This window comes from Nycticebus coucang, chromosome 5 (assembly GCF_027406575.1).
Source record: "Nycticebus coucang isolate mNycCou1 chromosome 5, mNycCou1.pri, whole genome shotgun sequence".
NCBI classification, from domain to species: domain Eukaryota; kingdom Metazoa; phylum Chordata; class Mammalia; order Primates; family Lorisidae; genus Nycticebus; species Nycticebus coucang.
The window spans coordinates 19,465,966-19,478,807 of NC_069784.1; positions in this window are offsets into that span (position 1 = coordinate 19,465,966).

Here is a 12,842-nt window from a genome sequence, read left to right on the forward strand (position 1 = left end):
AATAATTTGTTCCAGAATAATTTGTCTACAAGCTAGTACCCCACGAGATGTGTTAAGTTTATTCCATGGGACCCCACACTATGTTCTCAAATACTGGTGGGCTATTCAGAGGATCTCTTAACCTGAGAGTCTCATAACATACAAAATCAAAAGCTGGAGCAAGGTGTCAGAGAGCAGAGCTGAGTGATTGTAAACTAAGTTCTTTTTAAAGACAGAAATAAGGAACACCAGAGTTCATCTGAATCTGCCTTTCTTGGAAGGTGGGCAGCCTATTTAAGATACCTTATTTTTCTCCTATTTGGTTTTATTCTTCAATTCTTTATATTTTGTGTCAGGTCTTATGCTAGGTACAGCAGATAGAAAGATGAGTAATACATGAACCCATCCCTAAGATGAGGGTAGAACTGGCCATGTGCGAATAACAGCCTCCGCCTGCTGCAGTAGCAATCCCCAGAGCTGGGTTCATGAACCCACCTCCAACCTTGGACTATTTCCTACTTCTGCCCTTTTTTGTTCTCAGAATCAATTCTGATCAGACACAAAAATGACTGAACCTTCCCTGGCTAGTTATCAATCCTCCTGGGCCAGAGCCACAATTTGCTTTCCAAGTACTAATAAATGTCATGGACTAGACTTAGCTCTTCACAAACATCATTTGCTTGAATCCACACAATAATCTAGTAGAGTATTATTAAATCCATTTTATAGACGCAGAAACTTAGAATCTTAGAGGTTACATAATCTTTCTCCAAATCACACAGTCAAGTGAACGACAAATGGAAGATTTGGATCTATACTTTATGTGAGCCCAGGACCTGTTAGCCCAGAAACTCCAGCCCCCAGCACTGGGCTCAGCTGCTTTACTTTTTGGTTTCACTGTTGCTAACCCCTTTCCTTCCTACCACCTCATCTTCCAAGAATCGAAATTCCATATTTTCAGCAGCTGTCAACCCTCTCCTCTACCTCCCAGCCATCATAATTCACTATGAAGTTATAGTATTATAGCCATACCTTTAGAAGGCATATGGTCTTCCAGAAAGAAGACCCCCTCCCCAGCCAGTGTCCCTGCTAGTGAGGAACTCCAGTGGCAAATCCCAGCCCCACCTCAACTGGCCAACTGGCCATGGTTGACAAAGCATAATGGTACAGTTTCGAAGAGACCCAGCTTTTAAAATAATACCAACTTCCTTTCTTTTTATGTGGCTGAAGAACCAAGAAAGCGGAGTAGTTTGCTCTGCACATACAGAGCTCCAAAAAGGACACAAAGTAACAGCTGTAATCTCCACACCCCCCTCCCCCATTTTTTTCTAAGCATAAAACCAGGCTTGAGGTTTCGTGAAGCTTCCGGCCCTTTCATGGCATAACATGTAGGGCAGTAGGTGCATTCTACTTACTGGGGTTTTTTTGTTTTGTTTTGTTTTTTTATTGTTAAATCATAGCTGTGTACATTAGTGCAATCAAGGAGTACAATGTGCTGGTTTAAATGCAGTCCTACATTTACAAACAAAAATAACTGCTTTGGCATTTTTAGTTCTTCCTTCTTTCCTTCCTCTCTCACACTCATTTCCAAAAATCAACCAAAATAGCCACAAACATAAAACAAAGAAATTAACCCATGGTCTAAAATAATTCTGACTCAGCTTAATGGTCTTATAAATTAAATCTGCTAAATGTTCCCTGTAGGTTTTGTTTAGGTAGATCCACCATGATTTCCTTATTCAATAATCTCTGAGAGGCTTACAGATACAAGTATTTATTATTTCCATTTTATAGCAGAAAAAGAAAATGCCTAGAGAGGTCAAGACGTCTCCAAACAGCCCCAGAGTGATGCACTCACAGTCCTATGAAGAAGCATCCAGAAGCCTAATTTCTTTCTTTCTTTCCTTTCCCTTTTCTTTTTTTTTTTCTTTTTTTTTTTTTTTTTTTTTGAGACAGAGTCTCACTCTGCCACCCTGCTTAGAGTGCCATGGCTTCAGACCTTACAGCAACCTCAAACTCTTGGGCTCAAGTGACTCTCTTGCCTCAGCCTCCCAAGTAGCTTGGACTACAGGTGCCCACCACAAAGCCCTGCTACTTTTTCTGTTTTTAGTATAGACAGGGTCTCGCTCTGCTCAGGCTGCTCTAGAATTCCTGAATTCAGGTGATCCACCTGCCTCAGCCTCCCAAGTAGCTGGGACTATAGGCACCAGTCACAACATCTGGCTAATTTTTCTATTTTTCGTAGAGATGGGGTCTCACTCTTTCTCAGGTTGGTCTTGAACTCCTGAGCTCATGTGATCCACCTGCCTCAGCTTCCCAGAGTACTAATATTACAGGTGTGATCCCTGTGCCCGGCCTACAGAACGCTAATTTCTAAAGCAGCATCCTTCCCACAAGGCTGTGCTGCCACTAAGCTGGTGCCTTTCATTAAGAGGGTGCATAATCATTAAAAATTCTCCTGCTTTCTCACGTTAACTACCATTGTACATTACAGATCTAATGCTTCATGAAAGCTGAGAAGTGAATTAGACATTTTATTTAAATGCTACGTAACTAAAAGTTAAAAAGTATAATTTTCTACTGCAGCCTAAGAACTGGAAAGACTAATTTGGTGGAGTTGTTAAATTTTACAAAGCCTGAGTCTCAATTTTCAAAAAATATTGCACATTTATTTATTGAAGTGAATGAAACATTTGCTATAAAACTATTCAACGGAAAGTTTTTTAACAAAGCATAATTTACTTTTCATTTACAGAACAATGGAAAGTAGAAGGAAATCTCCTCAAAGGTATTAGAATCATGTACAGTTTCATATTTGACTAAAAAATTATTTCCCCAGCCTGTTTTTGCAGCACTAAGAATATGCAGGAAAGTATCACTTGCATTCATCATGGAAATTACAGAAAAATGACTGAAACTACTGAGAACATTATTAAATAAAATACATACTTATTATCTGTCTTTTTGTCTGTGTTTTATTCTATGGTTCACAGAATATTGACTCTTTCTTAATAGTCTTCCTACTCAGAAATTAAATTTCACTCTACTCACCAAATGTGGGTAGTCGTGGGGAGTCAAAGAACTTCTACAGAATTTCATCTGGGGCATTTGAGGGTGAAATCCAAACAGGCTGTAGATCCGAACTCTCCATCCCCTGGGGGAAATGCACCCTTCAATTTAAGTGTGGCAAATAGGTCAGTGGGAGGCCTTCTCTTCCACCAGAAGATGGCAAGCAGAATCAGAGATTCTTTGTTCCAGGTGCATTGAGTTTCAAAATGAGGATAGGGCTCATTTCTCTCTATTTGATTATGCTGGTGTCAGCATCTCAACCCAGGAGGCTAAGGAAGTGACTATGAGCCCAAATGTAGTCAACGTGATGATATGGAATTTTAAGGGAGAAAAAAAAAATTGTGTCCTTGTTACCACCCATATTCAGATCCAGAACTGAAGCAGATGGATTGCTTGAGCTCGGGAGTTTGAGACACCTGAGTTTGGCATTTTAGACATTTGCCACCATGTACTTCAAGAAATACTATTGGAATCCCCTGGCATCTTGCTCAATGCAAGCATAAATGTTCAAGGGCTTGTCATAGGAAGTCTTAGAGAGATAACTGATATAACTAGAATCCTATTTTCTAGCAGTGTACTGGGATCTAAATAAAATTTTAAATCCCCCAAACCAACTAAATAAACCCTCTATTGGCCCAGGGACAACCCCCCCGCCCCAAACCTTAAAGCTGATTTGTCAGCCATCGGGAGAAGGGAGGTCAGCACCCCTAGTTATATCCCATCCCTCTTGGAGTTACTTTCTGTAACAATAAGGTATAAAATCATTAACAGGCCTAAGGCCATGTAAGATAGCAGTTAAAACATACCTGTAGGTCATCAATTCATTTAACAGATCATTTGAGTCTGGTTGTATGTCCAGTATTACAACAGGTGACTTATCTCGGATTCACAGACTCCATTAACTTAAAGCATTCCAGGCCTTTAGACAAAGCTTCATTTCTTCACCCAATTACAAATCAAAGAATCTTTAAATATACCTATAATTCCCTGCTTCGGATGTCCACCTTTTTGGGCCAAACCAATGCACACATTCCACGTACTGATTTATAACTTTACATATAATCCCATTCTTCATAAAATGTATAAAACTAAAACTGTAACCCAACCACAGTGAGACCACTTGCTCAAGGCTTCTTGGACATGGCTCTGTAAGCCATGGTCACACACCTCTCTTCATCCTTTCTCAGAGTTTGGGTTCTTTTCAATGGATAGTATAATACAGCAAGTATTATAAACACATGTATGCACAGGTGTGTGAATGCTTGTGTGTCTTTGTGTACATGTGTGCATGCTTGTAGGAAACTTGGCCATTACACAGTATAAGATAATGTCCCCACAGGGCTGTTGGAAGCCCGGGAAGCTTGCTGTTGACTTCAGAGAGCACAGGCATCCAAGGTGGACTCACTGAATGTCAAGCACAGGACCCTGGCAGCAGCAGAGGGATTGTGATGAGGGGATAGGGTAAATATTTGCCCTGTGAATGAATGAATAAATGGATGACTAAAAATGAGTCAATGATCAGAGGCCTAGGTAGGTAGAATTAGGGAGATCCAAATGTAGGTAGTAGGGACTCATGCCAGTAGTATCCCCAATCAGAAATTCCTACTGTGAAGGGAGTTGATGAACATAGATGGGGAAATAAGCACAAGATTAAGAATCATTTCAAGTGGAGTAAACAGACTTGGTCACTTAGAAGGAAAGTTCAATCCTTCAATCAGCATATACTGTCAGAGGAAACCGGCCACCCCAGAGACAAGATGCTGAGACCCTGAGCTGGGGAGAGGGTGGATTAGTTCATGGCCTTGGAGTATGATTGGAGTGTATGTAGGTAGGGGTGTATGTGTGTGAAAGAGAGGGAGACAGAAACGGAAGAGAGAATGACTTCGGGGCTTTATTTTATTTATATGTTCATTCAGTTACCAACTACATATTTATTGGATGTCTACTTTGAGTTAACCATTGTGCTGGGCACTGGAGACACGAAAAGTCTATTTTATTTGGGAGATGTGTATTTGCAAGAAGAGTAGGAATGAACAGACATCAATACATGTGTCTTCTGAAGCCTGGGAAAAGAGCCCAGCCAGTGGCAGTAGCCACCAGCACAGTTCATTGGTGGGGGTGGGTGGGGGTAGAGGCATATATTCTCCATATTGTGAGCAGGTAGATCTCCACCAACCAACCCTTCCTTTCCATACACACACCATAGCAAGTTTCTCAGGAATCAGATATATCCCTCCTGATCAATTATTGCTCCAGGTCCAGAATAACAGCCAAATGAAGAAGCAAGGATGATGGTACGAAGATTCATACACTGTGAAGTTCCCACAGAACTTCTCACCGAAGTCCTGACTTTTGGAGAGTTTTTTTCTTTCTGAGACAGGAAAAGCATTATCTCTGCATGTGATCAGATAAGCAAGTTTTACTATCTGTATTGAAAATAAAATGATAAATACATCCTGGAGAAAAGAATACATTATTCAAAAAGAGAAGGATCAGGGAAGACATGAGTTTTATCTTCAGAAACTTGAAGAATTTTCACATGGGACAGAAACTAATCTTGTTTTAGGATACCCTCAAAAATTAGAATTAGAACCACTGGAATGTAAGTTCTGCCTCAATATCGATAATATCAGCCTCAATATGGGAACTAAGTTGCCAACTCAGAGTTACCCATAGAAGAAGTGGGATATCATAACATAGGCTGACTCAAACACACAATTCATGCATGGGCCACTCCAAAGAGAATGACACAGGTCCCTGCTAAGTCTAAATCTCCAGGGGTCCTCAAACTTTTTAAACAGAGGGCCAGTTCACTGTTCCTCAGACTGTTGGAAGGCTGGACTATAGTTTAAAAAAAAAAAGTATGAACAAATTCCTATGCACAATGCACATATCTTATTTTGAAGTAAAAAAACAAAACGGGAACAAATACAATCACACCACCTCATGTGGCCCGCGGGCCATAGTTTGAGGACCCCTGAGAGACACTGATCTGTGGCCTTTAGTACAGAGAAGTAAAGGGTCCATTCAAAGTGCCATCTTAGACCCAAGGATGGTGTGCTGCAGCAGAAATACAGTACTTGCAATTCTCCTAAGTCAGGTAGGTTCATAGCTGTGTGTCCTCACATGGTCAGTCATGGAGCTGTATGCCAGCCAACTGCAGTGGACAGAAAAGGAGGTGGGATCAGTCCTTACATGATCTAGAGCAGTGATTTTCACTGAGGTGCCATGAAAATTTTTAAAAATCATTAATTAAATTATTTCTGAAAGAAGTTCAAAACACAGTAAATATATTCTTTTTTTTTTTTTTTTTTTTTTGCATCAACATAATTAAAGTGAGCCACGGAAGTTTAACTGTAGGTTTAAGTGTGCCATGAGGTTAAAAAAAGTTGAAAGACACTGATCTAGAGAGAATCTGCTGGTAGCCTGAGCAGAACTCTAGAGGAGAAGCCAGAAATGTTCCCCAGAATGGGAAGGTAGAAACCCAGGCCTATGTGCTCACCTCTCGTCATGTTTGTTTCACCTCTAATTTGGTAGTTTCCAGCTGTATTCTGTGAAGTCCTAGTGTTCCAAAAAGATGCTTCATAGATCGCTGAGAGGAAGAAATTTGGGAGCCTCATCCCTCATTTCAAGCAGAGAAGCTACTTATTTGTTTGATTTATGTATGATTTTCTCAAAGAAATGTCAGACTCTAACTCTAAGAGATGCTCAGCAAAACACACAGCTGTCAAGGAGTTTCAGTCTCTTCACACCTCATTCCACCCCTCCAAGGACACAACAAAGTCCTCATGGGTGCAAAGTTAGGCTATTAATAACTAGAGGAGGAGTTTCAGGTATGAGTAGCCCAAAGAGCTACCGGGCCTTTCTGCCTCCTTCAGGAACCCCTGCTTGGCTGGATTCACGTTACTTTGATCTTCTATACATTCCCCCACCCCCATGTTGCCTCTTTGTTGGCCTAATAGCAAAGCCCATGAGGTGCAGGGAGTCATAGAAATGGAAACATTTCTTGAGCCAGCTCTGCTCCAAACTACAGGTTAGCTGCCTTCTTCATTGTTCTCTCATTCTGAAAATGGTAAGTTACTGAAGACCATGATCATCTGATGAGGCTTAGGCAAAGGGACTTCAAGTTAGAAAGGTAAAAGCAGGTCTCAAAGCCTGTGTGTAGTCTAGTACAATTCACAGGTACAAGACAAAGCAGACATTAGTGCTAAGGCACCAGAGTCACTCTGGGACCTGGGCTGGATTTAGGAACGTGTTACCTGTCCATGGATATGTGTGAATTGCACAGCATGGCATGCTAATATGGAAGGCTTTCACTCACTAAAGATGTATTTACTTATGACTTGTAATTGGGAAACCAGACACCAAGCCTATGGCAGCACAATTATTTCCTGATTTTGCCAGCTGGTGGGTCTGAACGCACTACTAGAATTAGATTTTAATTGCTCAGAGATATTACTGCAAATCAAAAGTAAAAATGCCTGGGGAAGGCAGAGACAGTCTTCCTTAGATGAGTTCAAATTTGAGCTGCAAATCTGTTTGTTATAGAACTTAGAGCATTCAAGCACTGGAAATTATCTACTTTTTCAAACTCTACTGATGAATTTTTCTCCTCTGCAATCTGAATTGTCAAAGGAGACCTCTCTGATCCAATACAATATAATAAGCACCAAAATGACCTTGTTGTTGTTAACACAATAAAATTGTATTTCTCATCAATGTGCAATTCACTGAGTGTGTTTTTGTTGATGAATAGATTTCCAGTTTCAGGAAAAACATTTTTGTTTTCCCATTCCACACTACAACTTACCAGTTTACTAGTCCCAATGTTGTATCACTGTAAGTGATATATGGAAACCTTTTTTCCATTTAATGCCTTTACATTCCCAACTTTTTAAATACAATTTCCTTAAATATTATACATATTAAGCACCATATCATAAGTTATAATGATTTTTGTTTCAATCATCAATGCAATTTCAGAAACTCAGGAGAAGAGCAGTCAAGTACATTCATTCCAACTTTTATCTGTTCTGGTGTCCTTTTCTTTCTTAAGGTCCTAAACTTCTCAATTTTCATTTCCTTTCTATTTAGAGAACTTTCTTTAGTAATTCTTTTTTTATTATTCCAAAATATAAAGGAGGTAGAAGTGTTTTTATTATATGGACACCTTGAATAATGCTTAAGTCAGGGCTTTTGGTGTCCCCATCGCCAGAATAGTGTTCATTGTACCAAATAGGTAAGTTTTTATCCCACACTCCTTTCCCAACCTCCCCCCTTCTCCTTTCTCATGGCTTTTATGTTGCTTTGTGCCTGTGTGTCCCCACCGTTTAGCTCCCACTTATTAATGAGAATTTATGGTGTTTGGTTTTTTTTATTTCTGAGGTACTTCACTTAAGATAATGGTCTCTAATTCCATCTAGTTTTCTTTATCCACTCACAAATTGATGGGTAATTAGGTTGTTAGGTTGATTCCACTTGCTTGTGTTCAATCTTTAGTGATTCTTTAAGGGTAGGTTTGCTAGTAAAAAATTACCCTAGTTTTCTTTATCTAAGAATTCATTGATTTCCCCTTCATTCCTAAAGGATATTTTTGTTAGATATAAAATTCTGAGTTATAATAATTTTTCTTTTCTTTCAGAACTTTAAAAGTTCTGAGTCACTTTCATATGGTTTTCTTGGTTCCAGATGAGAAACAGACTATCATTTGAATTGCTCCCTATAAGTAATGTGTCATTTCTGCTCTGGCTACTTTTAAGATTTTTTTTCTTTGCATTAGTTTTCAAAAATTTAGTTTTTAAAGTAACTTGGTATAAATTTCTTTGTGTTTATCCCTTTTATAGTTTGCTCAACTTCTTGACTATATAAGTTTATGTCTTTCAACAAAGGAAGTTTTTTAGACAGTATTTTTTCAAATTTTTTGTCAATCTCACTTTCTTCTTTTTATCATGTTTTCTTTTAATTGTTCAGCTTGTATAAATTCCATTTTGTTCTGTTCAAGTTCACTGATCATATCATCCATCATCTTCACTCTAATAATGAGCCCATCCAATGAGTATTTTATTCTGCTTTTAATGATTTTTAGTTTCATTTGGTTGTGTGTTACAACAAATTTGCTTTCAGAAATGAGGGTTTTTATTTATTTCAAGAGAATTTTTAATTACTTGTTGAAGCATTTTTGTGATTGCTACTTTGGAATTTTTATCCAATAACTTCAACATCTATTTTATCTTGGTGTTTATGTCTGTTGATCATCATTTCTTATTTAAGATGTGATTTTCTTGGTTCTTTGTATGATGAGTGATTCTTTTTTTTTAAGTTGTATCTGTACATTTTGGACATTACAGTAATGAACTCAGACTCTATTTGATCTTTTTTTGTTGATGGTTTCCCTGTTGAGCTCTAGACTGAGGACTAGATGTGTGTGTGTGTCTCTAGCTCACTGCTGGGTCCTATAGATATCACTCATGCAAAAGTGGACCACTAACTCACACTGCCTCATTACAAATGGGTGGAATGGAAGTTCAGCTCTCTTTTCATCCCCTAATACTACCTTCCAGTAAAAGTGGTGCACTGACTCATACCACCTCATTGCCTTTGGAGTTGTGCTCAGCTGGGCTCCCCACTGTGGCCCATTGACACCAGGAATGGTGGGAGCTTAGAGCTAACTAGCCCAAACTCACACCACTTTGTTCAGTCTCATTGATTCCAGGTGTGAAGCCTCAACTCCCTGCTGACACTCTTGATAGGAGAAAGTGCTGATGACTAGCCTTTCCTCTCACAATCCGTGTTAAGTCACTGCTGGGTGACTATGGAGGCTCAGTTCTCTGCAGGACTCTGCTTTGCTGTTTGGTTTCTAGAGTGAAGTGGGAATTCTTTGAAGACAGAAATGTGTTTGGTTCATCTTTATACCCCCTGGAACTTCACAGAGAGTGATAGGGTTATTCCTGATTGTTAAATGAGTAAGTAAAATAATGGGCTAAACTTGTGATGGAATGAAATGAACATGAAGGGACCAAATAGGATTCACTAGTTAATGATTCTAAGTAAAGCATAAACAAAGGCCAGATTATATGGTTCAATGAAACAGAAATGTAGAATTTCCCCACATCAGCGATGGGGAAGAAAGAGCCTAAATAATTTTTTCTCTGATTTACCATTTTAAACATAGGATTTAGTATTGTTATTGAAATACAGGGATCTTCTACTTTCCTTGGTAGAGAATTTTATTTGGATCTTCAAAAATTTCACTGAGGAAAGTCTATACTGTCTCTTTCTGAGAAACAACTGAATTTTTCAAAACACAGAACTACATATGTCCCATTTCTTTTCCCCTATCTAGTTCTACCAGAAATCCACAAGTTATAGCTTTGCTGGCTATGTCCCAGTGTCTTGCTTTCAATTTTAAAGACGCATTATCTGGAGTCATTAAATTAACAGTGCTCTCCAGTACACCCACTCTGTCATCCATCTGCTTGTCAAATGATACCCTCCTGTATCTGAGCCATCATCTGGTATTCAAAGCTACTGTCTCCAAGGTAGTCCACCTTCTGTTCCAAGCTACAAAATTAATTTTCAACTTTCAGTTCTAAAATTTATATAGTGATTAATAGACCTCCCTGACCCCACTATCCTCCCCTAAGGATCTGGAGTCTTTGGAGTACATTTATACCTTGGAGGATGGTGAACTGAGAACATGTGAAGGATCAGAATATGTAGAAAGGCGTTTCTAAAAGAGGATCATAGTGTCACCATCACTCTTCCTCAACCAGAATCTGAATGTTGGGTCTCCCTCCTCTTTCCCATGCACCAGTTTATTTCTTACAACTTGAAAGTACCCTTCCTTCCTTATCCCTGTGAATAAAAATAATAAATATGTAAATAAAAAATAATAAATATTATCATTGGATAATAATCAATACCTTGACCTTGAGGTTGCTGAAAGAGAATCAAAATATAATCCTTAATTGCAGAGAATAAGTGGGATAAAGAGAATAAAATTGCATTGCTCATTAAACATGATTCTTATTTAAAATGGCTTACCTTTACTTAAATTCCTTGACCTGAAAATCCAGGACCTATATAATAAAACTCCAACCTCACACCTTGTCCCCCAAATCATACTTGTTGTTCTACGCTCCTAAATTAGTAGCAACTTGTTATGTGACAATAAAACACTAATATAATAGGTCTGGAGCTGGGCTTAGGAATCTGTATTTCAGCAAGTAGGTGGGTCTTTAACCACAAATTAGAAACCCCAGCCAAAAGTTTCAAAATTTTCATTCTACTGGGCGGCGCCTGTGGCTCAGCGAGTAGGGCACTGGCCCCATATACCAAGGGCAGTGGGTTCAAACCCAGCCCCCAGCCAAAATGCAACAAAAAATAGCTGGGTGTTGTGGTAGGCACCTGTAGTCCCAGCTACTCAGGAAGCTGAGGCAAGAGAATAGCCTAAGCCCAGAAGTTGGAGGTTGCTGTGAGCTGTGTGATGCCACGGCACTCTACCGAGGGTGATAAAGTAAGACTCTGTCTCAACAACAACAAAAAATATATATATTTTCATTCTACCTAATAAACGAGGCTCATAACTCATTTCGTATTTGAGAAGATAATATTTTTGTCTCTTTAATTTGTAAAGAGATGTAATTAATTCCACCTCATATTGAGAATCCCTACCTCAGCGCTAATGTCTTCAAACTTAGTAAAATTCTCCCAAGCAAATAAGCTATTTACATCCAAAATGTTAATGCCCAAAGCCAATGTTTACAAGGAAAATGCTGTGAATCAAAGGATGAGGACCTCTAGATGGGCCGTTAACTTCTTGGTAGTTGTCTTGGCTGCACAGTAGTACACAGGAGTCATTGAGTCAGAGATCGATCAGAAACCTAACGAGGGTACCCTAATCCCAGAGTGACAAATGTTCTGCATTACGCGGGTCTCTCAGCATGACTAGCCACCCTGGGTGTTAAGATGACCTTTGCCAGATAACCTGCAGTAGTAGGTAGCCAGCAGGCTTGAGAAAACATGAGGCAAAGAGGAACAGAGACTAGAGATTTCTGAATATTTTGAAATTCTGTCTTCCTGGGAATCCCCCCAGTTCTCCTGATGGAGGCAGTTGAGCACAACCTTCCCAAAAAAGATTGTGAAACATTAGTGATTAAAAGAACCGGGAAGAACTCGTCAAGCTCTCACCACAAACTGCTTGACTATTTCCAGTGACAGGGAGCTCTCCACCTCATAAACCAGCCCATCTCATGTTTGAACAGCCTTTTGTAGAGAGCACTGCCTCCAGCTGAACTGTAATCTGCCTCCCTGCATCTTCCTTCCACCTGCTCCAGGGAGGCTTTTGCAGCCATGCCACAGTGCTAATTTGGCTTTGAACATCTAGTGGACATTTGAAAACAACCATCATATCCCATCCCTATGCTGTGTATGTTTTTAGTAAAATATCTCCATTCTCTCCATCTCATGGATATTATTCCAATACCAGTCCACATGCTTGTTCTCTCAGAAAATCAACCACATCAAAAGTGGTAGGGAAGAAAGGCTCAGCAGGGGTCCTCAAACTTTTTAAACAGGGGGCAAGTTCACTGTCCCTCAGACTGTTAGAGGGCCTGACTATAGTTAAAAAAAAAAAAAAAAAAAAACTATGAACAAATTCCTATGCACACTGCACATATCTTATTTTGAAGTAAAAAAACAAAATGGGAACAAATACAATCACAACGCCTCATGTGGCCCGCGGGCCGCAGTTTGAGGACCCCTGGTTTATAGAAACAAGAGACCGGGCTGAAGAA